Source organism: Pseudophryne corroboree, chromosome 1 (genome assembly GCF_028390025.1).
Source record: "Pseudophryne corroboree isolate aPseCor3 chromosome 1, aPseCor3.hap2, whole genome shotgun sequence".
NCBI lineage: Eukaryota > Metazoa > Chordata > Amphibia > Anura > Myobatrachidae > Pseudophryne > Pseudophryne corroboree.
The window spans coordinates 599,831,271-599,854,729 of NC_086444.1; the positions used below are offsets into that span (position 1 = coordinate 599,831,271).

A 23,459-nucleotide genomic window follows, 5' to 3' on the forward strand; every position below is an offset into this window, starting at 1 on the left:
AGCCATGGAGCTTTCAATACATTTTCCTCGCCCGTCAGCCAGTGTGTTTCCTGTAAGAAGATCACATCTGGGTGAAAGCGCTTAAGGTGCGTGACTACACGTAGTCGCTTGACTGGGGAATTAAGCCCTCCTACATTCCAAGAAATGAATTGTATTGGTTTCGGGGGTATTACCTCAGATGAGGAAGAAACTGCTGACGGCATAGCTACCCAAGCCCCTCAGGGCAGTGAGATATTTGACAGGTAAGCAATAAACTCAAGCGGACAGCGGCGGCTCCCCTCCTAACCCAAGGTCCCCAGGATAGCAGTGATTTCAACTGCATAAACACCAGTGTAACATGAAATGCATAGCACAGTCTTAATATTTGAGATATAAATAGTGAACCATAATGACTCATAACTCTATTTTCTAACATTTTCCTAACAACCAAAACCACGGTGGGCACCAACTAGGCCTAGTGGTGCGCACACTGAACGCTAACAAAATAGTTACAAAATTAGTAAGAATGGATACTTATAGTAAATTACAGTATCAACTAGAATATATGAAAAAAAAATATAAGGTAGGTTAACACACATCCGCCCGAGGCGGGAGTACCCGAACTGTTCAACCCATTGCACCCCACCGCCTGATATCCTAATTAATAGGCGACCTTGATGGGGATCTGTAAGTCAGAAAGTGAGACCTCGCCACCTCCGGGTCTGTGTAAAACATCTGATTTCCATTCTCTGAGACCCGCAGTTTGGCTGGGTACAGCAAGGCGAATCGGATATTTTTGCTATGCAAATAGGAACAAACGTCAGAAAATTCCTTTCTTTTCTGAGCCACAGCTGCCGAGAAGTCTTGAAATATCAAGATCTTGTGGCCCTTGACTAACAATTCTCTAGTTTTACAGTAAGCTGTGAGAACTTGTTCCTTGGCCCTGTAGTCTAAGTAGCGGGCGATGACTGGTCGGGAACGCTTCCGGGTCCCGTCCCGCATCACTCCCAGCCTATGAGCTCTTTCGATATGTGGGAGTTCAATATCATCTATGATTTCCAACGAGGCTGGGAGGTCTACAGAAAGAAAGGAGGAGAGGGCTGGGCCAGTCAAGGACTCTGGAATACCTATAAATCTAAGGCTATTCCTGAAAGATCTATTTTCCAGGTCCTCAACTTTATCCTGCAGTTGTTGTATATATTTATATTGGGATGATACTCCCTCCTGACAGGTTTGGACTAAGTCCTCAGTGTCACCCAGTCTCGTTTCCAATGCGGAAATACGCGTCGCATGAGAGTCTATGCGAGCTAAACCCATTTCTAAGCGGGCCTGTAGGTCGTCAAATCGCTTATCAAGCAGGGGCATAAGAAAATCCGAAATTTCTTTGGCTGTCAGTGGGGGAGTTTTATCACTAGGTAAGCTAGGTGATTCTGACCCATGCCCGGCTGGGGAGGGTGGACCTGATTTAGAGGGAACGTCTTTCCCCTTCCCTGCTTTTTAGGAGGTATTGGATTGTTTCGGAGGCATGGCTTTGTCGAGGTATTTGTCCATACCCCAGGGAATGAGACGTGGAACAGTTAGTGTCACTTTTAGGTACTGATCCCACAGGTATAGGCAATGATAGTAAAACAGAGGTAATTACATATGAAGCTCGGGCGGAAGTGCGAAACCTGATCAAATTATTTAGAACATACCGTAACCTGCGGAAAAGCCCACAGGATGGCCCCGGCAACAAGCCACAGCAGTCCCCAACTGGGGCGTGAACTTATACCTGAATACAATTTGAAATGTCAAGCAATACAGAATAAAATTATCGAATGAAAATAACAAATGTCACATACAGGTCTCAGCGAATGAAGGAAAGAAGAAAGTTATATCACACAGAATTTGTCGAAGAAGGAAAATAACAAACGTCACAAAAAAGTTCCCAGGAGAGAAGAACAGAGGTATATCACATAGAGACCTTGGTGTATACAAAATAACAAACGTCACATAAGATTCTCCGCAGGAAAAGAGAAATAAAATACGACGTTCGTTAAATATGAAAAATAACAAACAGCACAGATAAGTTCCAAAGGGAACCAGCAGAGAATGGGATAAAATAAGGATACGCAATGAGTCAGATTCTGCAAATAAGGCCTGCGGCCGGCAGTCAAATAGGCAAAGTGGAAAGTCCTCTTCTGAGAGTAGGATTTGCCGGAGCAGCACCAGCCGGTACCACGTAGTATCCGTTAATGTGGGAGGCCTCCCAGCAGGAGTAAATAGGGGGCAGCTGGGGTAGGTTATGACACAAAAGCGTAAATAAAATAAAATAAATGAAATAACAGTCACAAATGTAGGACCAACAGTAGGTCAGTCCCACTTTGAACAAGGGTCTCTGTGAGCCCTTCACAGCTGCAAAGTGAAATAAAGATAAGCAGCCTGTGTAAAGTTCCCAGCTGGATACAGTTATTGTGGCCACCAGAGGTATAGGGAGGACGGGGTAGGAAAAAAGGGAGGGGGGAACGGGCAGAAAGGGTCTGAGGGGAAGGGTAAAACACAAGGTAGGGAGTGAAAAGGGTGTTAGTAAGGGTAATAACAAATACCGGGTAAACAGGAGATGAGATCCAAGGAGATCGCTGCAGACAGTTTACAGCGACCAGAAACGCCGGCAGGAGGAATTTCTTCAGTGAGGATGGAGGACTCATCCGCGGCAACAAACCCCGCCAGCCAGGATCACCTCAGGCGACGTCCGTCCACCAGGTCTCGGTGTCTCAACCGTCTCAGCTCGCAGGGAGAGAGCACCCAGCAGCGGTGGTGAAGTGATGAGCCGGAGTACCACGGGACAGAGGCAAGATGAGGCTCCCAGTCCAGCGCCGCTGGGCGCAGCAAGATCAGAGAGAAGCAGGCGGCTCAGGGCAGAAAACACCAGTCAGGTGCGTCCCTCCGTCTCGGGAAATGCAGCAATCCCGTCCGGCAGGCGCTCCACGGAGGGACCTCCCGCAGCCCGATGGCAGCCACCAGCAGTCGGAAGAAGAGGGTCAGGTAAGCGGGCGTAGGGTCTCCCGCGGTCACGGAGGCAGTTCTCGTGGGCCAATCATCAGCGGCCAAATGGATAGGAGTGGACCAACGGATGGAGTGCCACAGCGCGTCCCGCGGTTAAGGGGGGCATCCACTACAGCCCGATCTCTCACAGCCGGGAGAAAGGGTCAGGCCAACGGGCACAGGGTAACCCGTGGGTAGGGGCGCATCCCCTGCGGGCAGCCGTCAGCCGTCAGCGGGTCCACTCCAGGAGCCAGCAACCAGAGAGGAGTCGAGAGAGGCAGTGCAGTTGGGTAGGGAGAGTAGCCGACAATCTGCAGTGAAGGTGAGCGTTCAGTCACGCCAGCTTTCGCGCCAAAGGAGAGGCGCATATACAGGCCACTATCAGGGGCCAGACTTCGGGGGATATATAGGCTCCAGATGTAATTTTGGTATCTAGGGACTCCACCACACATCAGCTATCCGAGGATACAATCAGAATTTCCAAAATTAGATTAATAGTGGTAGATGGAGGCAGATTCAGATGATCCTTGTCTGGAGAGAAGTTCAAATGCAGCCACACGAGGTGCCCTGCCCACCGGAAGTCAGTGAAACCTAGTTTATTATTTCATGTTCACTGGTGTTTACCACCTTTGATCATTTGACCATTGTGGTCAGGTGTACTATATCTTTACATTTAGTGAGGTGTAGTCATGGTGTAAAGGACACAGTGTGATTCCTGATTAGCACAAAAAAAAAATACCAAACACTGAGCAACATCCCCAAACAGGTAATTTCAACTTTAAACTTGTCATTTATTTGGTACGGTCTGGACATGGCTACTAATAACAAATGCACAGACAAAATTCTTAAAGCTATGAGTGCAAATGCTAGGAGCTTGGGAGACAAAATTCCAGAACTAATTGCGATAATGACAAGGGATAACCTGGATTTTGTCGCAATTACAGAGTCATGGTGCATTGAGAATCATGACTGGGACATAGCTATATGAGGATACAATTTATTTAGGAAGGATAGAATAGGAAGAATAGGAGGAGGGGTAGCAATGTATGTGAAAAAAAGCATAAATGCTACTTTAATACAAAATATTGAAGACAAAACTGAGGACCTTTAGGTCACCATAGAAACCGGGGAGAAGGACATTATTCGCATTGGGGTGATCTATAGACCACCAGGCCAGGGGCAGGATTTGGACAGGAACCTATTATTGGACATCACTAAAATGGCTTTAAAAGGAGAAGTCATACTCATGGGAGACTTTAATTTACCTGATGTAAATTGGGAGGCGTCTTTTGCAAGTTCAGCTACAAGTGGCAAATTTCTAAATTCCTTACAGTGAGCATCTCTCAAGCAATTGGTGAGGGAGCCCACTCACAAAGACTCAATATTAGATTTAATTCTTACAAATGGTGATAGGATATCCGACATATATGTGGGTGAGCAACTGGGATCCAGTGATCATCAAGCAGTATGGTTTAGTATAAAGACAGGATCCAACTCCTGTCACACAAAAATAAAGGTGTTGGATTTTAGAAATGCTGACTTTGCAAAAATGGGGAGATGTTTGGTGGACTGGAGGAACTTGGAAGGAGTGCAGGAGAGGTGGGAAAAACTGAAAAGTGCAATACTAAGGGCAACAGACCTTTGTATCAAAAGGGTTAGGAAAAACACCAGGAAAAGAAAGCCAGTGTGGTTCACAAAACAAGTAGCAACTGGTGTGAAAGCAAAAAAGATGGCTTTTAGGAAATACAAACAGACTCAAAATAATAACGACAAAGAGGTGTATCTTGACAGACGGAAGGATGCTAAGAAAGTGATCAGATGTGCATAGGCAGAAGCTGAGGAGAAAATGGCCCAGTCAGTAGATAAAGGGGGCAAAACTTTTTTAAGTATATAAGCGAAAGGAGAAAATCAAATGGAGGAATAATAAGACTTAAGACAGAGAGTGAGCATTTGGTGGAGGGAGACAAGGCAATAGCAGATCACCTAAATAATTATTTTTGCTCAGTATTTACTACAGAGGAAGTTGTGATGAAAATAATAGATCAAGGGGGAGCTGTAGATGTAGCATATCCAGACTTTAGTAAGGCATTTGACACTGTGCCACATCGCAGACTGCTAAATAAACTTGAAAGCGTGGGGGTGGATTATAAAACGGTTAAATGGATAAGAACCTGGTTGCAGGATAGGAAACAGACAGTTGTAGTGAATGGAGTTCAATCTATGGAGGGAAATGTTACCAGTGGAGTACCCCAGGGATCTGTACTTGGTCCAGTTCTCTTTAATATCTTTGTTGGTGACATTGCAGATGGTATTGAAGGGAAGGTATGCCTTTTGCAGATGATACAAAGATATGCAACATGGTAGACACACTGGGAGGTGTAAAACAAATGATTGATGACCTAGGTAGGCTTGAGAAATGGTCAGGAACGTGGCAACTACAGTTTAATGCTAAAAAATGCAAAATCATGCACTTGGGTCTCAAAAACCCAAAGGTTAAATATAGTATCAAGGGTACTATAATGGAAACTACTGAGGAGGAAAGGGATTTAGGAGTCACTATTTCAAGTGACTTGAAGGCAGGAAAGCAATGCAACAAAGCAATGAGGAAGGCAAGTCAGATGCTTGGTTGCATAGGGAGAGGAATCAGTAGCAGGAAAAAAGAAGTGACAATGCCACTGTATAGGTCATTGGTGTGTCCCCATCTGGAATACTGTGTCCAGTTCTGGAGACCATATCTCCAGAAAGATATAAATACATTAGAGAGTGTACAAAGAAGGGCAACTAAAATGGTGCATGGCCTACATCACAAAACTTACCCGGAAAGGCTGAAAGATCTTAACATGTATAGTTTGGAGGAGAGAAGGGAAAGGGGGGACATGATAGAAACTTTCAAATATATCAAGGGTCTTAACAAAGTTCAGGAGGGAAACATTCTTCAAAGGAAGAGAAGTATTAGAACTCGAGGACATACACTGAGACTGGAGGGGGGGAGGTTCAGGGGAAATTTAAGGAAAAATTACTTCACAGAAAGGGTAGTGGATAAGTGGAATAGCCTCCCATCAGAGGTGGTAGAGGCTAAGACTGTAGAGCAATTTAAACACGCTTGGGATAGGCATATGAATATCCTTACAAAGAATTAAGGTTCAAAAAGGGTGGAGATTGCCTAAAGGATAAAAAAAAAGAGGCAGACTAGATGGGCCAAGTGGTTCTTATCTGCCGTCAAATTCTATGTTTTGTATGTTTCTATCCCTTGCATCAATTCCCCGCTTTATGCTAGTGATGAGCGGGTTCGGTTTCCGAGAAACCGAACCCCCCCGAGCTTTACCTTTTTTACACGGGTCCGAGCCATACTCGGATTCTCCCGTATGGCTCGGTTAACCCGAGCGCGCCCGAACGTCATCATCCCGCTGTCGGATTCTCGCGAGATTCGGATTCTATAAGCAGCCGCGCGTCGCCGCCATTTTCACACGTGCATTGGAGATGATAGGGAGAGGACGTGGCTGGCGTCCTCTCCGTTTAGTAGAAGACAGTTGATTTGATTGCTTGTTTATTACTATAATTGTGGGGAGGATTGGGGAGCAGCTGTTAGGAGGAGTACAGTGCAGAGTTTAGTTTTTATCCGTTCTCTGCCTGAAAAAAACGCTCCATACCATATCTGTGCTCAGTGTGCTGCATGATATATCTGTGCTGAGTGCTCACACTGCTTAATTGTGGGGACTGGGGAGCAGCTATAGCAGGAGTACAGTGCAGAGTTTTGCTGACAGTGACCACCAGTATACGTTTGTCTGCCTGAAAAACACTCCATATCTGTGCTCACAGTGTGCTGCTTTATTGTGGGGACTGGGGACCACCAGTATAATTAATATTATATAGGAGGAGTACAGTGCAGAGTGCATTGCTGTACCTACCTCTGTGTCGTCATCCATTAAGTATACTATCCATCTACATTCCTATACCTGTGGTGCATTTTAGTTTAGCAGTTTGCTGACAGTGTCCACCAGGTCCAGTTTACTATATATAGCAGTATGGTAGGCCACTGCTGTACCTACCTCTGTGTCGTCACTCGTCATCCATTAAGTATACTATCCATCCATCTACATTGTATACCTGTGGTGCCTTTTTTTTAGACTAGTTTAGCAGTTTGCTGACAGTGTCCACCAGGTCCAGTATACTGTATATAGCAGACCGGTAGGCCACTGCTGTACCTACCTCTGTGTCGTCACTCGTCATCCATTAAGTATACTATCCATCCATCCATCTACATTGTATACCTGTGGTGCCTTTTTTTTAGACTAGTTTAGCAGTTTGCTGACAGTGTCCACCAGGTCCAGTATACTGTATATAGCAGTACGGTAGGCCACTGCTGTACCTACCTCTGTGTCGTCACTCGTCATCCATTAAGTATACTATCCATCCATCTACATTGTATACCTGTGGTGCCTTTTTTTTAGACTAGTTTAGCAGTTTGCTGACAGTGTCCACCAGGTCCAGTATACTGTATATAGCAGTACGGTAGGCCACTGCTGTACCTACCTCTGTGTCGTCACTCGTCATCCATTAAGTATACTATCCATCCATCTACATTGTATACCTGTGGTACCTTTTTTTTAGACTAGTTTAGCAGTTTGCTGACAGTGTCCACCAGGTCCAGTATACTGTATATAGCAGTACGGTAGGCCACTGCTGTACCTACCTCTGTGTCGTCACTCGTCATCCATTAAGTATACTATCCATCCATCTACATTGTATACCTGTGGTGCCTTTTTTTTAGACTAGTTTAGCAGTTTGCTGACAGTGTCCACCAGGTCCAGTATACTGTATATAGCAGACCGGTAGGCCACTGCTGTACCTACCTCTGTGTCGTCACTCGTCATCCATTAAGTATACTATCCATCCATCTACATTGTATACCTGTGGTGCCTTTTTTTTAGACTAGTTTAGCAGTTTGCTGACAGTGTCCACCAGGTCCAGTATACTGTATATAGCAGTACGGTAGGCCACTGCTGTGTACCTACCTCTGTGTCGTCACTCGTCATCCATTAAGTATACTATCCATCTACATTCTATACCTGTGGTGCATTTTAGACTAGTTTAGCAGTTTGCTGACAGTGTCCACCAGTATACTATATATAGCAGTACGGTAGGCCACTGCTGTGTACCTACCTCTGTGTCATCACTCGTCATCCATTAAGTATACTATCCATCTACATTCTATACCTGTGGTGCATTTTAGACTAGTTTAGCAGTTTGCTGACAGTGTCCACCAGTATACTATATATAGCAGTACGGTAGGCCACTGCTGTGTACCTACCTCTGTGTCGTCACTCATCATCCATTAAGTATACTATCCATCTACATTCTATACCTGTGGTGCATTTGAGTTTTGCGCAGTACATATAGTAGTAGGCCATTGCTATTTATACTGGCATATAATTCCACACATTAAAAAATGGAGAACAAAAATGTGGAGGTTAAAGGGAAGGATCAAGATCCACTTCCACCTCGTGCTGAAGCTGCTGCCACTAGTCATGGCCGAGACGATGAAATGCCATCAACGTCGTCTGCCAAGGCCGATGCCCAATGTCATAGTAGAGAGCATGTAAAATCCAAAACACAAAAGTTCAGTAAAATGACCCAAAAATCAAAATGAAAAGCGTCTGAGGAGAAGCGTAAACTTGCCAATGTGCCATTTACGACACGGAGTGGCAAGGAATGGCTGAGGCCCTGGCCTATGTTCATGGCTAGTGGTTCAGCTTCAAATGAGGATGGAAGCACTCATCCTCTCGCTAGAAAAAAGAAAAGACTTAAGCTGGCAAAAGCACAGCAAAGAACTGTGCGTTCTTCAAAATCACAAATCCCCAAGGAGAGTCCAATTGTGTCGGTTGCGATGCCTGACCTTCCCAACACTGGACGGGAAGAGCTTGCGCCTTCCACCATTTGCAAGCCCCCTGCAAGTGCTGGAAGGAGCACTCGCAGTCCAGTTCCTGATAGTCAAATTGAAGATGTCACTGTTGAAGTACACCAGGATGAGGATATGGGTGTTGCTGGCGCTGGGGAGGAAATTGACCAGGAGGATTCTGATGGTGAGGTGGTTTGTTTAAGTCAGGCACCCGGGGAGACACCTGTTGTCCGTGGGAGGAATATGGCCATTGACATGCCTGGTCAAAATACTAAAAAAATCAGCTCTTCGGTGTGGAATTATTTCAACACAAATGCGGACAACAGGTGTCAAGCCGTGTGTTGCCTTTGTCAAGCTGTAATAAGTAGGGGTAAGGACGTTAACCACCTCGGAACATCCTCCCTTATACGTCACCTGCAGCGCATTCATCATAAGTCAGTGACAAGTTCAAAAACTTTGGGTGACAGCGGAAGCAGTCTACTGACCACTAAATCCCTTCCTCTTGTAACCAAGCTCCTGCAAACCACACCACCAACTCCCTCAGTGTCAATTTCCTCCTTACCCAGGAAAGCCAATAGTCCTGCAGGCCATGTCACTGGCAAGTCTGACGAGTCCTCTCCTGCCTAGGATTCCTCCGATGCATCCTTGAGTGTAACGCCTACTGCTGCTGGCGCTGCTGTTGTTGCTGCTGGGAGTCGATCGTCATCCCAGAGGGGAAGTCGGAAGACCACTTGTACTACTTCCAGTAAGCAATTGACTGTCCAACAGTCCTTTGCGAGGAAGATGAAATATCACAGCAGTCATCCTGCTGCAAAGCGGATAACTGAGGCCTTGGCAGCCTGGGCGGTGAGAAACGTGGTTCCGGTATCCATCGTTAATTCAGAGCCAACTAGAGACTTGATTGAGGTACTGTGTCTCCGGTACCAAATACCATCTAGGTTCCATTTCTCTAGGCAGGCGATACCGAAAATGTACACAGACCTCAGAAAAAGACTCACCAGTGTCCTAAAAAATGCAGTTGTACCCAATGTCCACTTAACCACGGACATGTGGACAAGTGGAGCAGGGCAGACTCAGGACTATATGACTGTGACAGCCCACTGGGTAGATGTATTGCCTCCCGCAGCAAGAAGAGCAGCGGCGGCACCAGTAGCAGCATCTCGCAAACGCCAACTCATTCCTAGGCAGGCTACGCTTTGTATCACCGCTTTCCAGAATAGCCACACAGCTGAAAACCTCTTACGGCAACTGAGGAAGATCATCACAGAATGGCTTACCCCAATTGGACTCTCCTGGGGATTTGTGACATCGGACAACGCCAGCAATATTGTGTGTGCATTACATCTGGGCAAATTCCATCACGTCCCATGTTTTGCACATACCTTGAATTTGGTGGTGCAGAATTATTTAAAAAACGACAGGGGCGTGCAAGAGATGCTGTCGGTGGCCCGAAGAATTGCGGGCCACTTTCGGCGTTCAGGCGCCGCGTACCGAAGACTGGAGCACCACCAAACATTCCTGAACCTGCCCTGCCATCATCTGAAGCAAGAGGTGGTAACGAGGTGGAATTCAACCCTCTATATGCTTCAGAGGATGGAGGAGCAGCAAAAGGCCATTCAAGCCTATACATCTGGCCACAATATAGGCAAAGGAGGTGGAATGCACCTGACTCAAGCGCAGTGGAGAATGATTTCAACGTTGTGCAAGGTTCTGCAACCCTTTGAACTTGCCACACGTGAAGTCAGTTCAGACACTGCCAGCCTGAGTCAGGTCATTCCCCTCATCAGGCTTTTGCAGAAGAAGCTGGAGACATTGAAGGAGGAGCTAAAACAGCGATTCCGCTAGGCATGTGGGACTTGTGGATGGAGCCCTTAATTCGCTTAACCAGGATTCACGGGTGGTCAATCTGTTGAAATCAGAGCACTACATTTTAGTCACCGTGCTCGATCCTAGATTTAAAACCTACGTTGTATCTCTCTTTCCGGCAGACACAAGTCTGCAGAGGTTCAAAGACCTGCTGGTGAGAAAATTGTCAAGTCAAGTGGAACGTGACCCGTCACCATCTCCTCCTTCACATTCTCCCGCAACTGGGGGTGCGAGGAAAAGGCTAAGAATTCCGAGCCAACCCGCTGGCGGTGATGCAGGGCAGTCTGGAGCGAGTGCTGACATCTGGTCCGGACTGAAGGACCTGGCAACGATTACTGACATGTCGTCTACTGTCACTGCATATGATTCTCTCACCATTGAAAGAATGGTGGAGGATTATATGAGTGACCGCATCCAAGTAGGCACGTCAGACAGTCCGTACGTATACTGGCAGGAAAAAGAGGCAATTTGGAGGCCCTTGCAGAAACTGGCTTTATTCTACCTAAGTTGGCCTCCCTCCAGTGTGTACTCCGAAAGAGTGTTTAGTGCAGCCGCTCACCTTGTCAGCAATCGGCGTACGAGGTTACTTCCAGAAAATGTGGAGAAGATGATGTTCATTAAAATGAATTATAATCAATTCCTCCGTGGAGACATTCACCAGCAGCAATTGCCTCCAGAAAGTACACGGGGACCTGAGATGGTGGATTCCAGTGGGGACGAATTAATAATCTGTGAGAAGGGGGATGTACACAGTGAAAGGGGTGAGGAATCGAAGGATGATGATGAGGTGGACATCTTGCCTCTGTAGAGCCAGTTTGTGCAAGGAGAGATTGATTGCTTCTTTTTTGGTGGGGGCCCAAACCAACCAGTCATTTCAGTCACAGTCGTGTGCAGACCCTGTCGCTGAAATGATGGGTACGTTAAAGTGTGCATGTCCTGTTTATACAACATAAGGGTGGGTGGGAGGGCCCAAGGACAATTCCATCTTGCACCTCTTTTTTCTTTCATTTTTCTTTGCATCATGTGCTGTTTGGGGACAATTTTTTTGAAGGGCCATCCTGCCTGACACTGCAGTGCCACTCCTAGATGGGCCAGGTGTTTGTGTCGGCCACTTGTGTCGCTTAGCTTAGTCACACAGCGACCTTGGTGCGCCTCTTTTTTTCTTTGCATCATGTGCTGTTTGGGGAGTATTTTTTTGAAGGGCCATCCTGTCTTGATTGACACTGCAGTGCCACTCCTAGATGGGCCAGGTGTTTGACTAAGCTAAGCGACACAAGTGGCCGACACAAACACCTGGCCCATCTTGGAGTGGCACTGCAGTGTCAATCAAGACAGGATGGCCCTTCAAAAAAATAGTCCCCAAACAGCACATGATGCAAAGAAAAAAAGAGGCACACCAAGGTGGCTGTGTGACTAAGCTAAGCGACACAAGTGGCCGACACAAACACCTGGCCCATCTAGGAGTGGCACTGCAGTGTCAATCAAGACAGGATAGCCCTTCCAAAAAATACTCCCCAAACAGCACATGATGCAAAGAAAAAAAGAGGCGCACCAAGGTCGCTGTGTGACTAAGCTAAGCGACACAAGTGGCCGACACAAACACCTGGCCCATCTAGGAGTGGCACTGCAGTGTCAATCAAGACAGGATGGCCCTTCAAAAAAATACTCCCCAAACAGCACATGATGCAAAGAAAAAAAGAGGCGCACCAAGGTGGCTGTTTGACTAAGCTAAGCGACACAAGTGGCCGACACAAACAGCCACCTTGGTGCGCCTCTTTTTTTCTTTGCATCATGTGCTGTTTGGGGACTATTTTTTTGAAGGGCCATCCTGTCTTGATTGACACTGCAGTGCCACTCCTAGATGGGCCAGGTGTTTGTGTCGGCCACTTGTGTCGCTTAGCTTAGTCACACAGCGACCTCGGTGCGCCTCTTTTTTTCTTTGCATCATGTGCTGTTTGGGGAGTATTTTTTGGAAGGGCCATCCTGTCTTGATTGACACTGCAGTGCCACTCCTAGATGGGCCAGGTGTTTGTGTCGGCCATTTGTGTCGCTTAGCTTAGTCACACAGCCACCTTGGTGCGCCTCTTTTTTCTTTGCATCATGTGCTGTTTGGGGACTATTTTTTTGAAGGGCCATCCTGTCTTGATTGACACTGCAGTGCCACTCCTAGATGGGCCAGGTGTTTGTGTCGGCCACTTGTGTCGCTTAGCTTAGTCACATAGCGACCTTGGTGCGCCTCTTTTTTTCTTTGCATCATGTGCTGTTTGGGGAGTATTTTTTTGAAGGGCCATCCTGCCTGACACTGCAGTGCCACTCCTAGATGGGCCAGGTGTTTGTGTCGGCCACTTGTGTTGCTTAGCTTAGTCACACAGCCACCTTGGTGCACCTCTTTTTTTTTCTTAGCATCATGTGCTGTTTGGGGAGTATTTTTTTTAAGTGCCATCCTGTCTGACACTGCAGTGCCACTCCTAGATGGGCCAGGTGTTTATGTCGGCCACTTGGGTCGCTTAGCTTAGTCACACAGCTACCTCATTGCGCCTCTTTTTTTCTTTGCATCATGTGCTGTTTGGGGACTATTTTTTTGAAGTGCCATCCTGTCTGACACTGCAGTGCCACTCCTAGATGGGCCAGGTGTTTGTGTCGGCCACTTGGGTCGCTTAGCTTAGTCACACAGCGACCTTGGTGCGCCTCTTTTTTTTCTTTGCATCATGTGATGTTTGGGGACAATTTTTTGGAAGTGCCATCCTGCCTGACACTGCAGTGCCACTCCTAGATGGGCCAGGTGTTTGTGTCGGCCACTTTGGTCGCTTAGCTTAGCCATCCAGCGACCTCGGTGCAAATTTTAGGACTAAAAATAATATTGTGAGGTGTGAGGTGTTCAGAATAGACTGAAAATGAGTGGAAATTATGGTTATTGAGGTTAATAATACTATGGGATCAAAATGACCCCAAAATTCTATGATTTAAGCTGTTTTTGAGGGTTTTTTGAAAAAAAACACCCGAATCCAAAACACACCCGAATCCGACAAAAAATTTTCGGTAAGGTTTTGCCAAAACGCGTCCGAATCCAAAACAGGGCCGCGGAACCGAACCCAAAACCAAAACACAAAACCCGAAAAATTTCCGGTGCACATCACTACTTTATGCATGCTAATACCTTATTTGCCTTCTTTGCTGCAATCCTGCTTTGGGTACTGCTGCTTAGTTTGCTATCTATGTGAACACCTAAGTATTTTTACAGTACAGAATTCCCTAATTTTACCCCATTTAGTATGTAGGTGCTATTTTTGTTCTTGCTACCAAAGTGCATTACCTTACACTTGTCTGTATTGAAGCTCATTCTCCATTTTGCTGCCCATGCTTCCAGTTTGACTAAGTCATTCTGAATAGACTCGGCATCCCCCTCCGTATCTATAACCTTACACAATTTAGTATCGTCTGCAAAAATTTACACCATGCTCTCTAGATCTACTGTTAGATCATTAATGAAAATGTTGAACAATAGTGGTCCAAGTACAGACCCTTGTGGCACACATTAGCACTTCAGCCCAATTTGAAAAGTTCCATTTACCACAACACGAACCAATTTCTGACCCAAATGCATAATGTGCTCCCTAGCCCTATTTCTTGTAACTTATAGACAGGGCCGGATTAACAATGGGGCGGATGGAGCTGCAGCTCCAAGCCCCCAGTGAAAATAGGCCCACAGAGCTCCACAGCAGACTGAGATGACATGATTTTTTTTCCTGTCACCACAAGCAAGCATCAAAAGAACTCCAGCCCGGTCACCCCTGGCAATTTCAAAGAAAAATGAAAAGCTGCACGCCAGATGCCCAAAAAGAAACTGCAAACATATACCTGAGGTTGACTGACAGAAACCCGCTCAGTCTTTGCCTGCTCAAAGCCCGCCCCCAGCTGACTCATCCATTTCCCTTGCGCTACAATCTTTGCACACTCCACTCTGGATGCTTCCCCGTCATAGCCATCCAAAGGCCCGCCCCTAGCTACTCAAAGCTCCGCCCATTAGTTTTGTCTGTTCAAGCCCCGTCCCAGCTATTACTGCCGCAAAGCTCCGCCCATAACAACGGGTGCCCAAAGCCCCACCCCCAGCTACCAAAAGCCCCCCCCCATTAAAACCTACCTCAGCAAGAAGTGAGTGGATGCCAGCTACAGTAGGTGCTGGAGTTTTGAGCAAATTGGGAAGCTGCTTGAAGAGACAAAGACTCGAGGCAGAGCTGCCTGCTGCATCAGGAGGGGAGAGAGGTGAAGTTTGCATAAATTATTAAATAAGCTATTCACAGGTTAGTGCACACTGGTGTCTGCTGGAAGCAGCCAGGTTATTGAGGCAAGGAGCATGGGGCAGCAGAAGTGGACAGACTGGGGGCATGATGGTGTGAACGTGTCAGCATGGCCCCACCACCTGCTATGCAATGCAGAGATTTCCAGCATTGTAAAGTGGGGCCATGATGATGTAATTAAGCTTGTACCATGTCATTAGCTGCTTGTACCACCAACTTCACTCAGGAAGTGTATGCATTGGATGCAGTCAGGATCCCGGCTGCCGGTAACCTGGCACTCAGAATACCGACCCTATTCTTAATACCAACAGCCGGAATCCTGAATGAGGACAGGCCGCGGCGCTACACAGGTAAGCCACAGGTGGGGGGTGGGGGAGTGGTATGGTTTAGGTAGATGCTAGATTCAACTAGCATCTACCTAAACCATATTACCTTTAGTAATCAGGTGGCGAGCGTACCCTGTTCAGCCGTAGCTCCTCTCCCTGGTGATGTGTCTCCTCCCCTAGTGACGTCAGAAGGTCCCTTGTCCCACTCCGATTTAGAATCAACCGTTAGGTTTAGACTGTGGGAGGGAGATTTAAGGTTAGGCTGTGGGGAGGGGGGGTTAGGGTTAAGCACCTCCCAGGGGAGGTTAGGGTTAGGAAACAAAGGGGGAGGTTAGGGCTAGGCTGCAGGAAGGTAGGGTTAAGGGGTTGGAAAGAGGGGGCAACACCCCTTACTCACCCCTGTCGGCTTCTTTAAGATTGGGAACCCATCGTCAGTATCATGACCGCCGGGATCCCATACACCAGCAAATCATACTGTTCCCGTATGCAGGTGTGTGTGTATATATATATATATATATATATACACAGTATATATAGGGTTGGGGCTGTGTTACCGGCGGCCAGCATCCCAACGACAGGATCCCGGCCGCAGAAAGACGTTGGGGGGAGTGAGTGCAACGAAGTCCCACGCTGCAGGCTCGGTGGAAAACTGCGATTGCCACAGGTTCTAGTCCCACTCAATGGTTGTCGTGGACACCCATGAGTGGGAATAGTCCCTTTTAGACTGTCTGGATTTTCAGGGTTCGGGATGCAGGCGGAGGTATTGTGATCGCCAGTTTCCTGACCGCCGGTCACATAACCACATATATATATATATATATATATATGTGTGTAGATAAGAAACTCCGGCACTCCAGTCCTCCCCCTCAGGGTGTACCTCGCTCTGGTGCCTTCCCCAGGGATCCTGTCCCTGACATGTACCAATCAGAAAAAATCAGAGGCGGCACTCGGAGACTTGAAAAACAGTGAAAAACTGTATTAGTGAGGTCAACGTTTCGGGGACCACCTCCCCGTCTTCAGGACAGAAGACGGGGAGGTGGTCCCCGAAACTTTGACCTCACTAATACAGTTTTTCACTGTTTTTCAAGTCTCCGAGTGCCGCCTCTGATTTTTTCTGATTGGTATATATATATATATATATATATATATATATATATATATACTCCTGTGTATAGAACCTGCACTCGATTGCTTTATAAAAGTGCTATTTGGGTGCCTTCAGTAAAGATGTCATAATATGCAGAAGAGAAACTGCGGCACTCCGTAATTTGAAAAAAAAAAATAACATCACAGAAACACCATAACACGAATAGCAACGTTTCAGTGCCATACAAGCACAGCAAATTGTATACAATTTTTCAAATTACGGAGTGCTGCAGTTTCTCTTCTATATATTAGGAAAAAGGGATAAGGTAATTGTAATTCTTAATGGCGTGCGTCCAACATATGTTTCGGGCTATAAGCCTATTGTCAGGGATCCCTGACGACGTGCTTTTAGCCCGAAACATATGTTGGATGCACACCATTAAAGTATAAGCAGCAAAAAGTACCGCATTTATGCGTGCTTTTATGAATATTCCATTCTGCCATTTTGATTGGCTGCAATAAGCAACACTTGATGATGTTGCATCACTTCTGGGATAGATCCCAGTGATGCGTTGTCTCATGCTGCGCCAGTGTGAAGACGTCACTGATTCAGCAGAAAAGCTACACATTGAGAGTCTTCAGCATAGTTTGATTGATTCTTACCTTACCTCTGCTGATTGTCCCACAAGTTCTGCTGCAGAGAAGCAGCATTAGATGGCTCACCACAGTTTAAAAGCAGCTTCAAGGACCAGTATGGATGGTGTAGTGGTTGGCATTACTGACTCAATCCTCTGATAAAGTGGCTTCTGCTTTTCAAGGTGACTTAGGGGAACATGTACTAAGCAGTGATAAAAGTGGAGAATGAGCGAGTGGAGAAGTTGCCCATGGCAACCAATCAGCATTGACATAACATTTAGAATTTGCATACTACAGTATAAACGTATACAGAGCAGCTGATTGGTTGCCATGGGCAGCTTCTCCACTGGCTCACTTCTCCACTTTTATCACTGCTTAGTACATGTCCCCCTTACTGTAATCTGTATCGCTGGCGCTACAATGTGGCATACTGTATCTCAAGTGCACTATGATATGGTATTATGTGTATCAGGGGTACTACAATGTGACATGGGGGTCATTCAGATGTGGACAGAGATGCGCTATCATGTGCAAAGTACTGATTATCAGTACTTTGCATATGCGCAGTACCCGATACGTGTCTTCTCTAACGGGTCTTGCGATGAAGGCAGGAACCCAGCATCAGACTATCAGTGATTGACAGCCTGATGTTGTTTCTAGGGTGGCAATGGCTTCCGTTTGTGAAAACAGAGGTTTGTCACTGCCGTTTAGAGAGTGGGAATAGGTCGGGGATCTCTGTCATTGGACAGATCTTCCCTGGCCTATGTGATGGGTGGCTTGCACAGCACCATGGGTGCCGCAAGCCACCCGATGATAGATGCTGCATCCTAGGATGCAGCTCGGATCACTAATGCAACAGATGTCTGCATGTAATAGACGCCTCCCATGGCGTCACCATACAGCGCTGCCACTGCTGCTTCCTTAGAAGCAGCAGTGACAGCACCTCCGTCAACATCTGAATTACCATCATAATGTGTAGCAGGGGGCACTATGATGTGGCATAATATGCATCTGAGGCACTACTAGAATAAACTGGTAGTGATCTTTAGTGTGCAACGAGTTGAAACTCTCTGATTTAAGAAAAGGGGGAAAGTGATTTTTAGTGCTGGTAGGATGGTTGTATATGTATAATTTGTTACTTCTGTTTTGCCTTTGGAAGGTGTTATTAATAGAGGTTGAATTGCAGATATCTTTGCTCCCAGCCATCCTTCACCACTAAGGCTGGGTACACACTGGAGATACTGAAACCTAACTACACATTTAGCGATGTTTATGAAGGATGAACAATTACTGTTCCGTCCTTCATTAGCATACATGGTGTCACTATATACACATCAAACTTGAGCATGTCGCTAGCGACCGTGGGCATATGTATTTCAGGAATACACATTGCCCAATATGCACCAAATTAAGCGATATGTCGTTTCGATCCTCTGGATCAGATGACATAATGCTCAATGTGTACCCAGCTTAACTGTTCTCTGCCCTGCAACTCTGATACACACAGTCTGTGATTTATTGCTCCCCTTGTACTTTAATAAAAAATGTATTTAGTACTTAACAATATAACAGGTGGTGCATACTTCATATAAGCAAAGTGGGGAAAGAAATTGAAGTGGTTGACGGTAGGCGTTCTCTATGCCCTCCATGATGTTAGCCACACCCCACAGTACAGACCACACCCCTACATCAGAAGTCACTCCCCCACAGTGCTGGTCACACACCCCGTGGCAGAACACAATAGGCCCGTCAAAAATGTCAGCTCCAGGCCCATGTGGACCTTTATCTAGCACTGCTTATAGATAAGTCTTGTGTACGGTATTGTGTCGAAAGCTTTAGCAAAGTCTAAAAAGATTACATTCACCTCCTTACCCTGATCAAGGTTCGCAATAACTGTATCATAAAAGCCAAGTAACTTTGTTTGATATGATCTCCCTTCACAAATCCATGTTGGTTCCTATTAATGACCTTATTAGCTTCAAGGAACTTCCGTATACTATCTCTTAGAATACCTTCCAGTGCTTTCCCCACTATAGATGTAAGACTGACTGGTCTATAATTACCCAGTTCAGCTTAACTTCCCTTTTTGAATATCGGCACTACTTCCACTATACACCAGTCTTTGGGAACCATACCTGATGTAAGTGAGTCATTGAAGATCAAAAATAGCGGTCTTGCTAGTTCAGAGTGAAGCTCCATGAGAACCCTTGGGTGAATTTCGTCGGGACCAGGTGACATATTAATCTTTATATTTTTTAATCGGTTACAGACTACCTCCTCACTTAAATACGAACTTAGCAGTGGGACATTATCTTTGTTGAGATTGTGTGTTAACCCCTGCATCTGGTCCTCTCTTGTAAATACAGATGAGAAAACCTCATTTAGTTTGTCCGCTATGTCATTGTCATTTTTGATTAAGACTCCCAGCTTGTCCTTTAAAGGGCCTATAATCTCTTTATTTAATCTTTTGCTGTTGATATATTTAAAAACATTTTTTAGGATTAGCTTTGCTTTCCTTTGCTACTAGCTTTTCAGTTTCTACTTTAGCCACTCTTTTTTGCATATTTTATTACAATACTTATAGTGCTGAAATGACTCCGCATTCCCGTCAGATTTGTATTTTTTTGAATGCTCGCCTTTTTTTCCCATTAGTTCCTTAATCTTTTTGTTAAGCCACATTGGTTTGAAATTTTTAGTACTTTGTTTGCTGCCCGTGGGTATAAATTTGCGACTATTTTTAACGAGCAGATTTCTCTGTAGTATTTCTTCTGTGAAACAAAATTTCCCATTCGATGTCCCTTAAAACTTCCCTCATCATGTCAAAGTTGGCTTTGCTAAAGTTTAGAGTCCTAGTTGAGCCACTATAGGACTGCTTATGAAAGCTGATATTGAATGTGACCATATTGTGGTTGCTGTTTACCATGGGCTCCCCTACTATAATATTTGATATCAATTCCCCATTGTTAGTTAATACCGGATCTAAGCTTGCATTATACCTAATTGGTTTCTCAATTTGTTGAAGTAGTTATCATTTAGTGTGTTTAAAAACATATTACTCCTAGTATTATCACATGAATCATTTGTCCAGTTTATCTCTGGATAGTTAAAATCTCCCATCACTATTACATTTCCTACTCCTGCTGCTTTTTCAATTTGCTTCAGTAACATTTCCTCATCAGACACATTGATACCAGGCGGCTTGCAGCATTGCCCCAATACTATCTTTTTTGTTCCCTTTCCCTTGCATGCAATTTCTACCCATAACATTTTAACTGTATTTACAGTCCCCACTTGAATAACCTCCCATATATCAGGTTTTAAAAACAGCTTTACGTAAAGACATATCCCTCCTTCCCATTTTTTTAAATCAGTCTCTTCTGAACAGCTTATAACCCTGTAGATTGACTGACCAATCATCAGACTCGTCCCATCAAGTTTCAGTAATTCCTATAATATACTGTTTGCTTGCTGCAAGGACTTCTAGTTCCCCCCTTTTTACCTGTAAGGCTTCTAGCGTTTACATACATACAATTAAGATAAGTATTTTCCATTGTGCTAGGGACATCATTTTCTATTTCTTTTCTATGCAGTAACGATGACCCATATGAACGCCGATCTGGTTGCGAATGCAGCTATCTGCATTCATCTCTGAATAACCCCCATAATCACTTCCTGAAAACAGGCAGCCAGGACCTAGCCATACTGCCATTGTCAGAAGTGACAAAAATATCAAGGGAAAAACAAAACATCAAACACAGATACTTTCCAATCATTATATTATTTTCTAACAAAAAAAAACAAACAAATAGGTATCCATTTTAAATTCTTCTCTTTTCCACATTATTCCTTGTAGTAAGTAAAATACGGAAATCCATTTACCTCATGAAAGTCTGACTGTTGAAGGTTGCTATGTTAGCTTGAAGATGCTTTTTTAAGGAGAGAGTTACAGTCAAGTGTGCATACTTGCTTTGTAAAAATACATTGAGATTGGTAGATTAATCCACACATAAAGCAGTTTACATTTGTTCATTGTATCTGATCCCATCAGCACACTGTCCTAAAGATTTACGAATATTTTCTGTTGTCCATACTGTAGAGGGGATTTAATGCATTACTTTTAACAGATCTACATTAAACTGTCATGTTAATACAGAACAATATAGTTTATCTTCATGGTTGTTAAGTGAAAATCTTTGATTTAATTCCAGTCACTGAAAGAGACTGAAGCAGTAGTTATTCCTGTACATAAAGGGCAGTATATGATTGAATGCAAGAAAATCATTTAACTTTCCCCTCAAATAATGTGCTTCCCTCCAACCAGGAATGCCCACTGCTTGTTTTCTCCCATTACATAGCATTAAATGGTGATTAGCTCTGTGGAGTTGAATACATGTAAATAGTGTTCAGATAATGTGAAAAACCTGTGAAATTTGAGGTTACTTTCCTTAACTACTACTTCTAGACCGATAGTTACTGATCGCTCCTGCTGGAAGGAACTGTTGTATGGGGTTATGTATTTGTATGAACTCTTCTGTTGATTTTGTACCTGGCAGAAGGCCAGCCGCACTATGTTTTTTTTCTTGCTATGTAAATTATTGTATTGGTGACAAATAATAATAATAATAATAATAATAATAATAATAAATCATTTTATTTATATAGCACTCTTTCACCAACAGGACTCAAGGCGCTCTACAGACATCAAAATCAATGCACATAATACAGAAGATTTAAGTAACACAGCAATAGACAAGCCACACAGGCATAAAAAAGAAAATGTAGAGCGCAAAATAAGCACAATGCAGAGTTGGTGTAGGCATTTTGGGTAATAACTTCTGTGGGTTGTGTATCCCACCCTCACAAGATACCAGGTGAGGCAGCCATCTTGGGTGCACTGCGTAGGATTACCCTGGGCGGAATAGGTTATCCCTAGAAGAGATAACACAAAATGGGGTGATTGCAGCATCCTAATACTAAGAGTAGTGTTCCAATAAAACTTTCAAGTCCATGTGTTGTTCATCTCAACCATAAGCATAGCAGATGAGGCAGCCATGTTGGACGCACTATGAAGGTTACACTGTGGGAGGTGAGTAATAGAAGGACCCAAGGCATACACCACTTTGAGTCAACATTTTTCATTCAGCTTAGATGTGGTTTATGGTTGTGTATTCTCATGGTTAGGCCTGACATCTGGTTCTCTGGCGTGAATTGCACTTCAAAACAATTACAGAGGGAGCACAATTGCGTTTGTATATATTTTAATCATCATAATTGCAGTCCACCTACACCCTGGTTTCAACAATGTCTCGCCTCCAACAGCAACATTAGCTTGAACCTTTTCTCTGTTTCTAAGTAGTTCTTATCTTGCCATCTGTAAAGCTATAGTGCGCCCAAATCAGCTGCCTCACATTCTATATTTCTCGTATTTCTATGTAGTGTTTATCTCTGAAATTTTTTTCCAACTGTAATTCATTCAAAATATATTTCTATTCATTATTTAACTTGACTCTATTATGTAACTTTCTTTATTCGGTATTTCATACGTCCTATCTGTATTTTGTGTATTGCTTTCTATATTAGGTATTTCCACAATGTATATCACATCTCCATGTATTGCTTATCCCACTTGTGTTAACTTATGTAGTGCACCCAAGATGGCTACCTCGTCTGGGACGTTCATGAGTAGGATAAATTAGTAATTCCTTGGATACTTCACTGTTCAGATTTTAGAACTTCTGGGTATTTGTACATATTTTATACTTTATATCTCCCCAAAGTGTAATTATATCTCTCTGAATATTGCTTATCCCACCTATTGTAATCTATGTTTAACTCCCAAGACAGCTGCATGCCTGTTATTTTCATAGGTAGGATGACCAATCTGAAAAACTGATCATTCTTGTTTGTATTTCGTACTTTGTGATTTCCCAAAGTTAATTATATCTCCTTGTATTGCTTGTCTTGTAGATTGTAACCTGCCGATATATCCACATACACTTCAAATCACGCATTCAGTGTCCCATGAACTTTGTGATTTAGTCGCATCAAAACATTAATCCTAAGTACCTAGTACACTATAAGTGAGCTAAAATGCAAAACCGAGGAAAAAGTACACAATCTAGGGCATACTGTAGCTTACCCACCCCTTATAACCTCTGTAACCCATGTGACTACCTTGCCTGGTAATTTACTGGATACAATGAAAACTCTGTGGCATTGATGGTTCTGTGGTTATATTGTTTTATCTTACTTTACGTCTCATATTTTGTATTCACCCACTGTAACTATTGGAGTGCGCTAAGATGGTTGCCTTCTATGTAATGTTTTGTTGTTTATTGTTTTTGT

The 23,459-nt window shown here is 44.5% G+C and overlaps 1 protein-coding gene across 1 annotated transcript in view; it reads right to left on the bottom strand.

The window, feature by feature from the left end:
• Positions 1-21,746: 21,746 nt before the first annotated feature.
• Positions 21,747-23,459, bottom strand: part of LOC134901659 (calcium/calmodulin-dependent protein kinase type IV-like) — a 102,856-nt gene continuing 101,143 nt past the window's right edge. Inside the window, exon 13 of the mRNA XM_063914333.1 lies at positions 21,747-22,043. The gene's annotated coding sequence lies outside the window, so the exon portion shown is untranslated. The remainder of the gene's footprint in view (positions 22,044-23,459) is intronic.